At 40.6% G+C, this 13,545-nt stretch overlaps 1 protein-coding gene and 1 long non-coding RNA gene across 8 annotated transcripts in view; one reads left to right on the top strand and one right to left on the bottom strand.

The window, feature by feature from the left end:
- Window positions 1-13,545, bottom strand: part of LYRM4 (LYR motif containing 4) — a 180,839-nt gene that overhangs the window by 72,040 nt on the left and 95,254 nt on the right. The gene's annotated exons all lie outside the window — the stretch shown is intronic.
- Window positions 12,776-13,545, top strand: part of LOC123385666 — a 30,862-nt gene continuing 30,092 nt past the window's right edge. Inside the window, exon 1 of the long non-coding RNA XR_006598613.1 lies at window positions 12,776-13,288. This is a non-coding gene — a long non-coding RNA (uncharacterized LOC123385666). The remainder of the gene's footprint in view (window positions 13,289-13,545) is intronic.

Genomic DNA, 13,545 nt, shown 5'->3' with positions numbered 1-13,545 from the left:
TGCCATTACTATACTAATTACAGATGGGGGAAGAATGCCTTCCATTTAGTGAGACCCTAGATTCTTTTTTTTTTTTTTAATTTTTATTCATTTTTGAAAGGGAGAGAGACAGAGAGAGAGAGAGGCAGAGAGAGAAGGAGACACAGAATCTGAATCAGGCTCCAGGCTCTGAGCTGTCAGCACAGAGCCCGATGTGGGACTAGAACTCATGAACTGCAAGATCATTTCCTGAGCTGAAGGTGGATGCTTAACTGACTGAGCCACCCAGGCACCGCAGACCCTAGATTCTTGAACAGAGGCTCTACAAATAGTATTTAAAGTAAGCAGTATTGAGGGGCACCTGGGTGGCTCAGTTGGTTAAGTGTCCGACTTCAGATCAGGTCATGATCTCACAGTCTGTGAATTCCAGCCCTGCGTCAGGCTCTGTGCTGACAGCTCAGAGCCTGGAGCCTGCTTCAGATTCTGTGTCTCCCTCTCTCTCTGACCTTCCCCCACTCACACTCTGTCTCTGTCTGTCTGTCTCTCTCAAGAATAAATAAACATTAAAAAAAAAGTTTTAAGTAAGCAGTATTGAAATGAGGGCATTCTAGACCCCAGTGCATAGATTTTTGTGAATAGATGTAAATGTGCAATCTTTAGTATTGCTTTGTATTAAGAGTTTTGGACCTTTCTAAGAGGGGTTCAGAACCTGTGCATAGAAACTAGACAAAACTTTATGTTGCTTCCATATCATGGCTATTGTAAATAATGCTGCAATAAACATAGGGGTGCATATATCTTTCCAAATTAGTGTTTTATTTTCCCTTTGGGTAAATAGCCAGCAGTGGAAGTACTGGATCTAGATTTGTCTCTGAAAATGAAGCTTTCATCTTTGAAATCAAGGATAATGTCAGCTGACTGATTACCTATTTCACAGTCTTTCAAGTTTTAGTGAATATGAACCTCAGATTTCTAAAAGTGAGAGAATATCATTTTATCTCCATCGGCATGGAGACAGAGGTATTACTTCCAAAACTTCTTGTATGTTTTCCCAAGTTTCTCATCACACAATTACATATAAACATTGTTGTGTTTAGGAATATGCTTGTTTAATGCTCTAAATGACATATTTCATTTTGCTTAGGGCTGTTGGTTCTTTGTAATACCTCCAAAATCCTGTTTCAATGTCATAAATGTGTGTAAAACTTGAGAATGGCAGTATGAAGGAAAAATATGGAAGTGTGTGAATGCAGGGACATCACCAATAACTGAGGGAGGGCTACTGAAGTCTCCCACTTCTCTGTATTTAGGGGAGCTGTGCTCTTGACAGCTGTGACCATTGCTGAAATGTGAGTTTTGGCACAAAAACTTACAGAGGATTTTAGAAATTTCTCAACCTTATATTTTATTGCTAGTTAGTACAGCTTCTGAAGGCCTTCCTTAAATGTCATAGCTGATGTATTCTTAAGGATCTCAGAAACAAGTTTTCCTGGTAATGCAATGACAGTCAGGAATAATCACATCCTTGCTTGAAATGAAATCTCCTGACCAGAAAACCCTACCCCTGTTCACCAGGATGACTGCTTTTGAAGCACCAACTGCCTCTTTAAGAGCACAATTCAGTGATACACAAGCTCTCTGGTGCCAACACAATTATCATCCAAGTGAAGGATGCTTGTTTAATTTATCTCTAGAGCCAGACTCCCATGTTGTCTTGTTTTGACATGCTGTTTTTGTCCTACTGCTCTGGCTTGAGGGATATTTTACTGAAGCGTTTTCTTCAATCATTTTAGCTATCCTTATCAAATATATCCTTATAGTGCCAGGTTCTTTCAATGACTTACAAAAATATAACATCCAACGAGAGTCATAAGATGCTCCAACTTATCTTCTTTGAATAGTTTTAGGGGCTAAAGGGCAACACTATAGTGTTCTGCTTTCTATTATTCTAACAAATCAGGTCAAATGCATTGATTATTTATTATTATTTACTACAATTATTAGAAAATGAAGATAGTCTTCAAGAAACATACTAGATCCTGCACCTTCCTTGAAACTGTCATTTTGAGAGATGATAATGTATTCCAAGGATGGTGTCTTTATTCAAAACATTTCTGAAAGCCACTCCTCGCCTTGGGCTCCTGCTATACCCCCATATGCCACCAGTTTTCACTATGGATTTAATTGTTTGAGAATGTCTGTCTTCCCCTAAGACTGCCAGCAGCTGAGGAGTAAGGACTGAAATTGTCTATTCATCTTACATGCCTGTCCTCCCACAGAACACTTGGCAACATAGTAGGTATTCAATATTTATTGAATGAATAACTCAGACATTCTTTTGCATATTGTCTGTGTTGTCAAAGTTTCATCCTGTGAGGGTAGATTTACTTTTCTGAAAGAGTCAAAAGTGATTCAGAGTCAAGTATGAAGAAAGAGGCCATACTACAACTCAATTTTCTTATGTGCACTGGAAACTAAAACGGATGGCAATTTTGAAAAGGAAGTTTATTGAAGTAAACAGGCAGGCCCTCAAGGCAAATAATTTAAAGAGTAACACTTGGATGGAGAAATTCCCATGTGATTCTTAAAAAATCTTTGTTCAGGTTTTTTTTTTTTTAAAGTCTATTTATTTTGAGATAGAGTGTGTGAGGGGGAGGGACAGAGAGACAGAGGGAGAGAGACAATCTGAGACTCTCAAGCAGGCTCTGCGATGTCAGCACAGAGCCCGATGTGGAGCTCAAACTCACGAACTGTGAGATCATGACCTGAGCCGAAATCAAGAGCTGGACACTTAACCGACTGAGATACCCAGGTGCCCCAGAATCATTGTTCAGGATTCTTAAGTATTAAAAAACAAAACAAACAAAGAAAAAAACCCCAAAGCTTCCGAAAGGGAACTCCTTATTTTCTGTAGAAGTGTGTATGTGTAAATGAAACGTACAAAATCATCTGTATCCGCTTTTCTTCAATGGACATGTAAGCATGGATAGACCTCATATTCTAGCAATCTGTGAGGGTGTAAAAGGGGCCCAAAATACATTTAGCCTTTCCATCTTGGCTTCCTGTTCCCATTTCCTTCCCATTTCTCTACATCTCAGCCTGAAGCAAGGCTCTGGTATAGGCAGAGCTGGAAAGAGATAACCTTGCGCTTTCTCTGGCTCCCATCTTTCTTGGCAGTGATTGTGTACTGGTGTAAATGATCTTTCCCCTAATGCCTTGGGTGGGCAGAACTTTGGAGAGATGCAAAAATGGGGACGGAGTTAAAAGACAACCCACTTCAACTCAGAAATAAGCAATGTCAACATAAGGTTGGGAGTGAGCTATGTTGAGGGTGGGAGCATCGCTGTGAGTTGGCTAGAAACAGGCAGCCTTGGCCTGATAACATACCGTTAACTTTGATTCAGGGCTGAGGCTTAGCCTCCTTCTACAACCATAGTTCCTTATTCAATTGCTACAAATGCCAACTTTTTTTTCAATATATGAAATTTATTGTCAAATTGGTTTCCATACAACGCCCAGTGCTCATCCCAAAAGGTGCCCTGATCAATACCTGTCACCCACCCTCCTCTCCCTCCCACCCCCCATCAACCCTCAGTTTGTTCTCAGTTGTTAAGAGTCTCTTATGCTTTGGCTCTCTCCCACTCTAACCTCCTTTTTTTTTTTTTTTTTTCCCTTCCCCTCCCCCATGGGTTTCTGTTAAGTTTTTCAGGATCCACATAAGAGTGAAAACATATAGTATCTGTCTTTCTCTGTATGGCTTATTTCACTTAGCATAACACTCTGCAGTTCCATCCATGTTGCTACAAAGGGCCATATTTCATTCTTTCTCATTGCCACGTAGTACTCCATTGTGCATATAAACCACAATTTCTTTATCCATTCATCAGTTGATGGACATTTAGGCTCTTTCCATAACTTGGCTATTGTTGAGAGTGCTGCTATAAACATTGGGGAACAAGTGCCCCTATTACAAATGCCAACTTTTAATCCAAATGGACGTATTGCAAAGCTGATCTACCTAGAATTTCTTAAAAAAAACAAAAACAAAAAACAACAATCCAACATATAACTTCTGTATAGTAAAGCAGTTACATCATTATTGAATCAAACTGTCTTTGTTATGACTGCAAGTAATTCCTTTTTCTGGCAACTTCTAAAAGGGAAAAGTGAATGTATTCACTTTTAGCATTAATATTAATCACTTCAAGAATGAGAAAAAAAAACTAAACAAATTTAAACCCCAACATCATTTTAAAGATGGTCCAAAGAAGGTGAGAATCAGAAAAAAAAAATTGTTTTTTTATAAACAAAGGATTATGTAGAAAAGGGATTTTATGTATTTCCTGTGAAATGACAGGCCAGAGGAATCAACACTGAGCACTGCAAAGCCGGCTGCATTCTATGTTTAGCAAACATGGTCCTGAAAGTGTGCTTCACAGCCCGCTTGGTCACCTAGTCCGCCTCTGCCTCTTAACTGTCATGGTCACTGTTTTGGTCCACTCGGGCTGCTTTAACACAACACCATCCACTGGGTGGCTTTGGAAACAACACGCATGTACTTCTCATGGTTCTGGAGGCTGGGAGTCTGAGATCAGGTGTGAGCACGGTGGGGTTCTAGTGAGGGCCCTTTACTGGGTTGCAGGCTGCTGATTTCTCCTTGTGTCTCCTACTGCAGAGCAGAGAGAGGAAGCAAAGTCCATCAGGACTCTTATCAGGGCACTAATCCCATCCACAAGGGCTCCCTCCTTAAGACGTCATCAAATCCTAATAAATTCCCAAAGACCCTAGCTTCTAATGTCATCACATTGGGGGTATAGGGCTTCTACATATGATTTTGGGGGGTCACAATCATTTAGTCCCTGACAGACATAGAGAACCATTTTGCAACTATCATGAAGACGGTCAGTGATCCAGGCCCGTGTCTCACAGCACCAAAGTGGCTACAGATCTTTGTATGCATGCTCAGCTAATTCTACTTAAACTGTCTGCTGGAGCCACCTTTTCACCATTTTACCTTTTAGGGCTCTGCCGGTCTAATGCTTCCTGAACACTTGTATTTCTCTGTCCTGCTTCACAGGCTCCTGCTGCTGATGCTTACGTAAACACCCCCAAAACACAGAGCCACCAGAACAGCCTCAGATGGGACATGTGTATATACACATGAAGCTTTGTCCTTTTGTCTACACTGGCTCTGTGCTCCTGAAAGCAGAACTGGCAGGTCATTCTTCCCTTCCTTATAACACACACGCACTTCCCAACACTTCCTCCAAACATTCCCCCAACAAGAGCTCAATTAAGAATTTATGAGATCAGCGCGCCTGGGTGGCTCAGTTGGTTAAGTGTCTGACTTTGGCTCAGGTAGTGATTTCACGGTTCGTGAGTTCAAGCCCTGCATCAGGCTGTCTGCTCCACAGAGCCCACTTCAGATCCTCTCTCCCCGTCTCTCTGTCCCTCCTGTGGTCACGTGCTGTCTCTCTCAAAAATAAGTAAACATTAAGAAAATATTTTTTTAAAAAATACATGAAACTGGAAAAAGACACAAGATTGTCAGAGTGATTAAGAGGTGCAATTTCCAGTGAAGACTTCCTTTTCAAAGGTTTCCTCCAAATAGACAGAGTGAGGCAGCTGCTTCCCCCCCAGTCCTGCTTTGCCTGTCTGGAGGGGCATCATACCTTGATCCCAGTGGGCAGGCTGGAAGGTGTGCTACCACCGTTTTCATGTGTTACATTTACAGAACGTCATGGTTTTGAAAGACGACTTTCTTATACCTGTATTACCTTTTCTGACCCAGAGAGAAATAGGAGCAGAAATGAATAAAATGGGTGGATTGTAAGAGTTTTCTCTGGTTATACTTCCCTGCTACAGAAGATTAAAATAAAGCGAGTTCTTTTTAAGGAAGAGGGTTTCCTGACAGTTCAAATTTTCTGTTTCTAAGCTGAGTATAGCATGGATTTGCAGGTGCACACACACACTTGTGTGTACATGGCCACCTACACTTGTAAGATTAGAAAATGATTTATTTTCATCATTGAGAGCATGCTCTTACTGATTTCTTCTCACTGAGAAGTAAATGCGCAATTGGAAAAAAAGGGGGAGTAAACACCCCTCAATAATTACAAATCTGGAATTGGTATTATTTTTTAGTTGTGGTACAACACATAAAACATTAAGATTTATCATTTAAACCATTTATTTATAAAAATGTATTCATATATTTTTATAAAATTGTGGTTAATTATACATAAAACTTATCATTTAAACCATTTTTAAGTATACAGTTCTATGGCATGAAACACATTCACAATGTCATGCACCATTACCACCATCTGTCTCTAGAATGTTTTCGACTTCCCAGACTGAAACTCTGAACCCAATAAACAGTAACTCTCCATTCCCCTGGCAACCATCATTCTCCTTTTTCGTGTCTATGAATTTGGATATACTAAATACCTCATATAAGTGGAATCATATGAAATGTGTCCTTTCGTGACTGCCTCATTTCACTTCGCATAACATTTTCAAGGTTCATCCACGTTGTGGCCATGTGCCTGTGCTTCATTCCTTTTTCAGGCTGAATAATATTCCATCATACATATAAACCACATTTTGTTTATCCATTTATTCATCAATGGATATTTGGGCTGCTTCTACCTTGTGGCTATTGCAAATCATGCTGCCATGAACACGGGTGTGCAAATATCTCTTTGAGACTCTGCTTTCAATTTTTTTTGGGATATACCCAAAGGGGATTGCTAGATCATATGGCAACTCTATGATTTTTTTTTTTTTGAGAAACAGACATAGAGTTTTGTAACTATATGTTTTGTATGTTTCATACAAAACAGAGTTTTGTAATATCTTGCCCCATCATGCTTATAATACACTTTTGGCTGTGACTCTGCTTACCATTAATTCCTTACTGTGCTTAATCACAGGAGATGTGATTATGTCAGATAGAATCTTATTATGCCAGCCACACAATTTCCTTCACTTTTAGCCACACATCACAGTTTCTTAGAAACCAACAAGCTAAGTCTCATTACAAAACCGCAAATGGTGATTCCGCTATGTAAGTAGATTTGTTTACTGGGCTAACCTGAGAATGAAAGCATCTTGCAGGAGATGGTTACTGATGAAATCTGAAGAGCCTATAATCCTAGAGGCCCCTGTAGAGCCTCTGGATTATTCTGAAGTTTATATCACCTGCTTACTCCACTTTCTCTGACGCTACCGTGTAAGGTGGTGTGGGTGTACCTGCACTTGTTGCCATCCTGACCCTCTTCCCAAACTTGTAGCTATTATCTGCTCATGTCCTTTCTCTGATAACTTCAGTACATAGCTCAGTTTTCCTATCCACTCAGTCCTCTGCCAGCATTTTTAGGTCTCTCAGCATCTACGCTAATGACCTTCCAAACACCCTGCCTTATACCTACAATCCTCAAGTCCAATGATGTTCAGTGCCTTCCTAATGTCACCTACCCTTAGGTATGGACCTCACTGACATAAGCCAAGCCCCAGACCTTGATTCAATCTCCCATCCTTCTCCTTCTGCTCTTCTCAAGTGGTCACCCTGAGCTTGCTCTTCCTCAGTATGGCCTCTAGTTGATTGGTCTCTCCCATTCTCATAGCTCACCTGCCCCTTCCAGCCCCACAGCTGTGCTCTTGGGCATGGTGACTGGTCACTGCAGTGACGCTAGTGTGGGTGCCCTTGCTTTGTCTGACTTCTACTGCTGCATTCTCCTTGCCAATCTCAGCCTGGCAGATGGCACTAACCTCTCTCCCTATCTGCTCCCAAATGTTGCAAACAGGGCTGATTGATCTTGCTGCTAAAGTGCGCGTTTGACTTTATCTCTGTCATCTCGTTGCACAATTATCCTTGTAAGCATTGTTAATGCCCCCACCCCCCCCCCCCCGGCTTTCTTTACATCTATTCTAACAACCCTTTTCACATTTCTTTGCAAGCAATGCATCTCAACCCCACAACCTAAATTTTATGCAGTTTTGCTTTCTAAATTTTTTCAAAGAATTGAGGCCATGTAAGATGAGTGAATTTTAGTGTCAAGAGAAACAAAACTATAAAAGAAACTGTTGATGCATATATATGTTTGTATATATATATGCATATATCACACACATACATGATATATATGTGTATATATATGTATATATATCATGTATGTGTATATGTAATGTTTATTTTTGAGAGAGAGAGAGAGAGAGAGCGTGAGAGCGAGCATGCAAGGGAGGGGTAGAGAAAGAGGGAGACAGAAGATCTGAAGCAGGCTCTGCATTGAGAGTGCAGAGCTCAATACGGGGCTGGAACTCACGAAATGTGAGATCATGACCTAACCCAAAGTTAGACGCTTAACTGACTGAGCCAGACAGGTGCCCTGAAACTGTTGATATATTTAATTACGTATTTGAAGTCCTTTTAATAGTCCCAAACACAAACCAGCTTGAAAGATGAATGACAAAGTAGGAAAAAGAAAATGTAAGCTTCTTCATTTGACTCAGAATTATCTTACATGTCTTTTTATCAATTCTATTCTCCTTCTCTTGTCTAATGGTATTTGAGACTTCTTTAGGAAAACCACTTTCCCCTGGTTGCTCTGGGACCTTTCTCCATTAATTTTTTCCTACTCTTTATTGTACCTTCAATGATTTCTTTTGCATTAGCTCCTTTCTCTTAGTCAAACAATAAAATCTTTGCATCCTTAAAAAAAAATCACCTCCCCCCCACACAAATCCCAGATGGACCCATCTACCTATTCCCCTAATTCTCAAACAGTTCTCTGTTCTCTCCTGCTCTTCTCTACCAAGCTGCTCTTCCAAAGCTGGTGCCTCTGCCTCTGGGCCACCAGCTTTGCCCTGCTGATTGTGTTCTCTTCCATTAAGCTGCTCTCAGAAATACAAATGGCTTTTGAACTGCCTCTTCCAGACAGCCTCCTGATGAGCTCTCTATAAGTAATGGACACAGGCAAATATTATGCTTGGAAACTCTGTTCTGAAAGCTCTTCTCGGCCTCTTCTTTCTCTGTCTGCTCCCTCTAGGCAACACAGCTCAGTCTCAGGGGTTCGCATCCTATCAGATGACTTCCAAACTTAGGTCTCCTGCTTTAAGTGGCTTCCGAGTGCTAGGTCTGCATTTTTGCGGTTTGCTGGACATACCTAGAAGTTATAATGCCGGCATCTTTGACTCAGTACGACTTAAGGAAAACATTTCCTTCCTTCCCATGGGTCCACTGTTCTTGACTGCTAATAGTAGTCCCATTGAACAAAGAAACAAAGCACGTACAGACACACACAGTTGCACTGATTTAACAAATGGACTTTAGCAATAAAAAGGTAGCTCAGATTGGTGATCAGTGCCCTGACAGGAATCAGGTGGTATCTACTTCAGGTACTGAAACCTCAGGTATTCTTTTCCTTTTGTTATTAACATGGAGACAGGTATTAATTAATGTGACATTTCTGAAACCCTGGGATGTTGTGTAGAAATAACAAAAACTTGAATTAAACCAGTAGTGTTAATATTCTGGAAGAGGTTTAGGAGTAAGTATAGTAACTGGTTTTGCAATGACTACTTTTGTGTTGTTATAGCTCATCTTTAAGATATTTGGAGAGTTTGAAAGCAGCAGCTAGATTAGGTTAGTAACTGCTTTTTAAATTGGTTAAGAAAATAAAATTTAGCTTTTAATCAATGGATAAATGTTTAGCAAAGATCCACTTTAATGTTTCAATTATTGGATATATAACAATAAATTGATCATCGAGAATAAACGTATCCATGGCCATAAGCTCCCTGGATATTAAATGGTAATAGATACTTTAGAGGTATATCATATGTGTCTCTTTTTGTCTTAAAATGTTTTAGAGCCAAGGTGCCTGGGTTGCTCAGTCAGTTAAGTGTCCGACTTGGTTTGGGCTCAGGTCATGATCTCACAGTTTTGTGAGTTTGAGCCCCAAGTCAGGCTCTGTGCTGTCAGTGCAGAGTCTGCTTGGGATTTTCTCTTTCCCTGCCTCTCTCTCTGCCCCTCCCCTGCTCATGCTGTCTCTTTCTCAAAATAAATACATAAAAACTTTAAAAAAATGATTTAGAGCCATGGCTTTATCTAGGACAGTCGAGGTGCTCAGAACTGCAAGCTTGGACATGTGTATTTAAAAAAATTCTTTTTCTTTTCTTTTCTTTTCTTTTCTTTTCTTTTCTTTTCTTTTCTTTTCTTTTCTTTTCTTTTCTTTTCTTTTCTTCTTCTCTTCTCTTCTCTTCTCTTCTCTTCTCTTCTCTTCTCTTCTCTTCTCTTCTCTTCTCTTCTCTTTTCTTTTTTCTTTCAGAGACAAAAAGCACAAGCAGGGGAGTGGGAGAGGGAGAGAGAGAATCCCAAGCAAGCTCCATGCCCAGTATGGAGGCTGATATGGGGCTTGATCTCACAACTGTGAGATCATGACTGGAGCTTAAATCAAGAGCTGGGCACTTAACCAACTGAGCCACCCAGGCACACCAGGAATGTCTACTTTAAAGAGGTGGTTCCGAGATGCAATCACTATTTAGTTCTTCCTTTACTTAGCATAGTAGGTAGAGTACAGTCACCAGTTAAATTACTAGTCACTTAAATTACGAGTCAAATCACATTTTATTTGACATAGATGGACCTCCTATACTCTTTAGCTGAGATGCATTAATTTTCAAAGAGGCCACAGCCTAAGAGTGGGGAACATATGTTATAGAGACTTTTTTTTTTTATTACAGAAAGATTTAGTTTGCCTGTGTATTTTATTTTTATAATCTAGTGTTTGCCACATGAAGTTGTAGAAATTACAATAAAAGCATAAATCTTTGATTTCTGGCACACACATACTATTTCGTTACTAAAGGCTGTTCTTCCTCTCTGCCTTCCCTCCTCTTATATAGTTTCCATGTAGAGAAACCTTACCCCACAGCCAATGTGCATTTATTTAGAAAGGCATTTGGGAACGGGGTTGCTCGCTGGCTAATCCACAGCTTATGGGCCAATGGCTACAGGAAAGAGAGAATATAAAATATGCTGCTTTGTCATTTCTGCCCTTTCTTGTGATGTATAAATGAAAGGCCCCTTATGCTTTCTATCCCTGCACAGCATTCACCATCTGCTTTGGGGCAGTAGTTTTAAATACTGAAAGGTGGGATTTTGCAGCTTTGAGTGGCATGCATTGTTCCTTTCTAGCTTCAGTGAAAATATGTTAGTGTCTGGCATATAAGAAACAAAACGAATAGTGGCCACTATTGTATTATTACGATGATTATTATAATCATTATTATATTTGGAACTATTATTTAGTGAAGTAAAGGTTTTCCATCCAAAAGGGATGAACATTCACCAGTACAGTAGTTCTGTGAGATCCTGGTTGTTAGAAAATGTCTGGAGAACGAGCCTACCACGGTGTCAAACTCTGCTAAGCGTATACAATCTCCTACGTACGTTTCACATCGGACCTCATTTCTCTTTATCCCACACCCTACTTTCCCCTCTTCAGATCCACTAAATCAAGTGTATGGTACAAAAGGGGTCATTTCTCATCATTTGACTACATGACTAGAAATAAAAAAAATATGCAGGAAAAAGAATTTAACAATGAAATATGAATGCCTGGATCTTACTTAAAGCTCTGCTTGAATTGCTAAGAATAATAAAAATCAAGCCTTATATTCTCTCCTCATGTATCAAAACCTTTTATGGAAGGGACTAAGGAGGAAATCTAGTCCATTTTCTTCAGACTCGTCTTCACTGACGACAAATGATTTTTCATACACACATTATAGGGTCTGTCTATTAGAATAAACAAATTCCAAAACTCTAAAGCAAGATACAAATGGCAAGTGGTGTGTAATTTCACAATAAAGGGGTTCAAAATTATAACTGGGAGTCTCCCTTCCTTCCTCAAAAGAGCTGTCTCTTTAAATGAAAAAAAAAAAAAAAAAAGAAAAAGCTGTACTTTTTTCCCCCTTTAGAAGGCAATAGATATTAAACAACCTAGTGTTCACACTTCTATTAAGGCTTGATTTTACTCTGAGGAGATGTTAAAACTCTACAAAAACAAAAAGGACTTGCTTATATTTTATAAAGATCAGCCATATTAACATTTTAATAAACTAATTTAAGCCATCTGGTGTTTAGAAAATAGGTCTGGTTCTCCAAAGAAAATAAACAAGATATAAATAACTCCTGAGTTCATGCTTTTTTTAAAAAAAAAAAAAAAAAAAAGGAAAAGGAGACTCTTGATCATCTACCCTGCCAACATTCCCTTATTCCCCCACCAACCCTGTGGAGCACCTACTGTGGTTCAGGCACTATTCTAGGCTGTCATGTTAAAGAAACAGTCTGCTTTTAAGGCACTTCCAAAGGGCAATCCATAAACAGATGATCCGTGCAGATACCAGCAGAACAACAGGGAGCCGTGTGGAAGCACGAAAGAGCAACGCGATCGTGCTGCACCTCCAAGTAAAACTTGCAGGGCCCTCCCTCCAGATAAAGCCCAGGCATGGGGGGCAAGGTCTAACGGGTCTCCAGCTCTTGTTTATCTCTGCAGCTTTCATAACCCTTGCCTTCCCCTGGCTTACTCCTACTTGCTGCTCGGAAGCCTCACCTCAAACTGCCCCCTTGCTCCCCACCTCCCACCCTGTGTGTTCTGTGGCCTCATTACAACAGTATCCTACTCTAGTGCCTCCAGGGCTGAGTCTGTGTCATCACCACTGAACTCATAAAGCCCAGGTGAGTCTTGGCATGAAGGACTGATATTTGTTCAATCAATGAGTGGGGGAACAAATGAATGAGACAAGTTGTGTCTTCTGGTGACTAAAGGGTGACTGAATGCCGGTTCCATGCTCGGGGCCATGGGGACAGACGGCTGGCTGAGCCGGGGGATAGCATGGTGGAGGGAAAGAGCACAGACACTGGAAATGGCTGTAACAGGGACTTTCTTACGAGAACATAGCTTCTCTTTCTGAAAGAGTCTAAGCTTCTGGAGAAAGACTAATGATAATAGGATAGCTAATGGGAAGAGATGGGTTTTGGTTGAGATACAATATTGAAATACAATATTTGAAGTGAATACAAACACACACCTACTTTATCAAAGATGAGTTGTATAAAGGCCCCAGTTCAGTATCTGACACAGAGCAGGCTCTCAGTACAGCAAAATCAAATCTTGTATAAGATACAATACAAAACAATACCATCGAGTCTCTGTCCATATGAAACCTAGCGTCCAGTAGGAGAGACAGACCCACTTGGAGGCTGAGAGACAGAAAGTGGCTCCCTAACATCACACGGCTGGTAAGTGGCGGGGCAGAGACCTCCAGAAGGCTTGTCTGGTTGCAATGTCTGTGCTTGGGGGAGAGGGGATGACTGGAGAGGGACTTGAGAGTTGTCCTCAAGGGGGACAGATGTGTCATAGTGCTGGGCGTGATCACAGGGAAAGGGAGGGCCAGCAAAGGAGACTGGGACAGGCTTGGTGGTGTGGGAGGCGGGAGTGAGGACACCAGCCATTCAGAGGGGTTAGAACGGTCAGGCATGAATAGGATGTCTACTTG

The sequence above is a fragment of the Felis catus genome, chromosome B2 (assembly GCF_018350175.1).
Source record: "Felis catus isolate Fca126 chromosome B2, F.catus_Fca126_mat1.0, whole genome shotgun sequence".
NCBI classification, from domain to species: domain Eukaryota; kingdom Metazoa; phylum Chordata; class Mammalia; order Carnivora; family Felidae; genus Felis; species Felis catus.
This window is presented reverse-complemented; position numbering and strand designations above follow the sequence as displayed.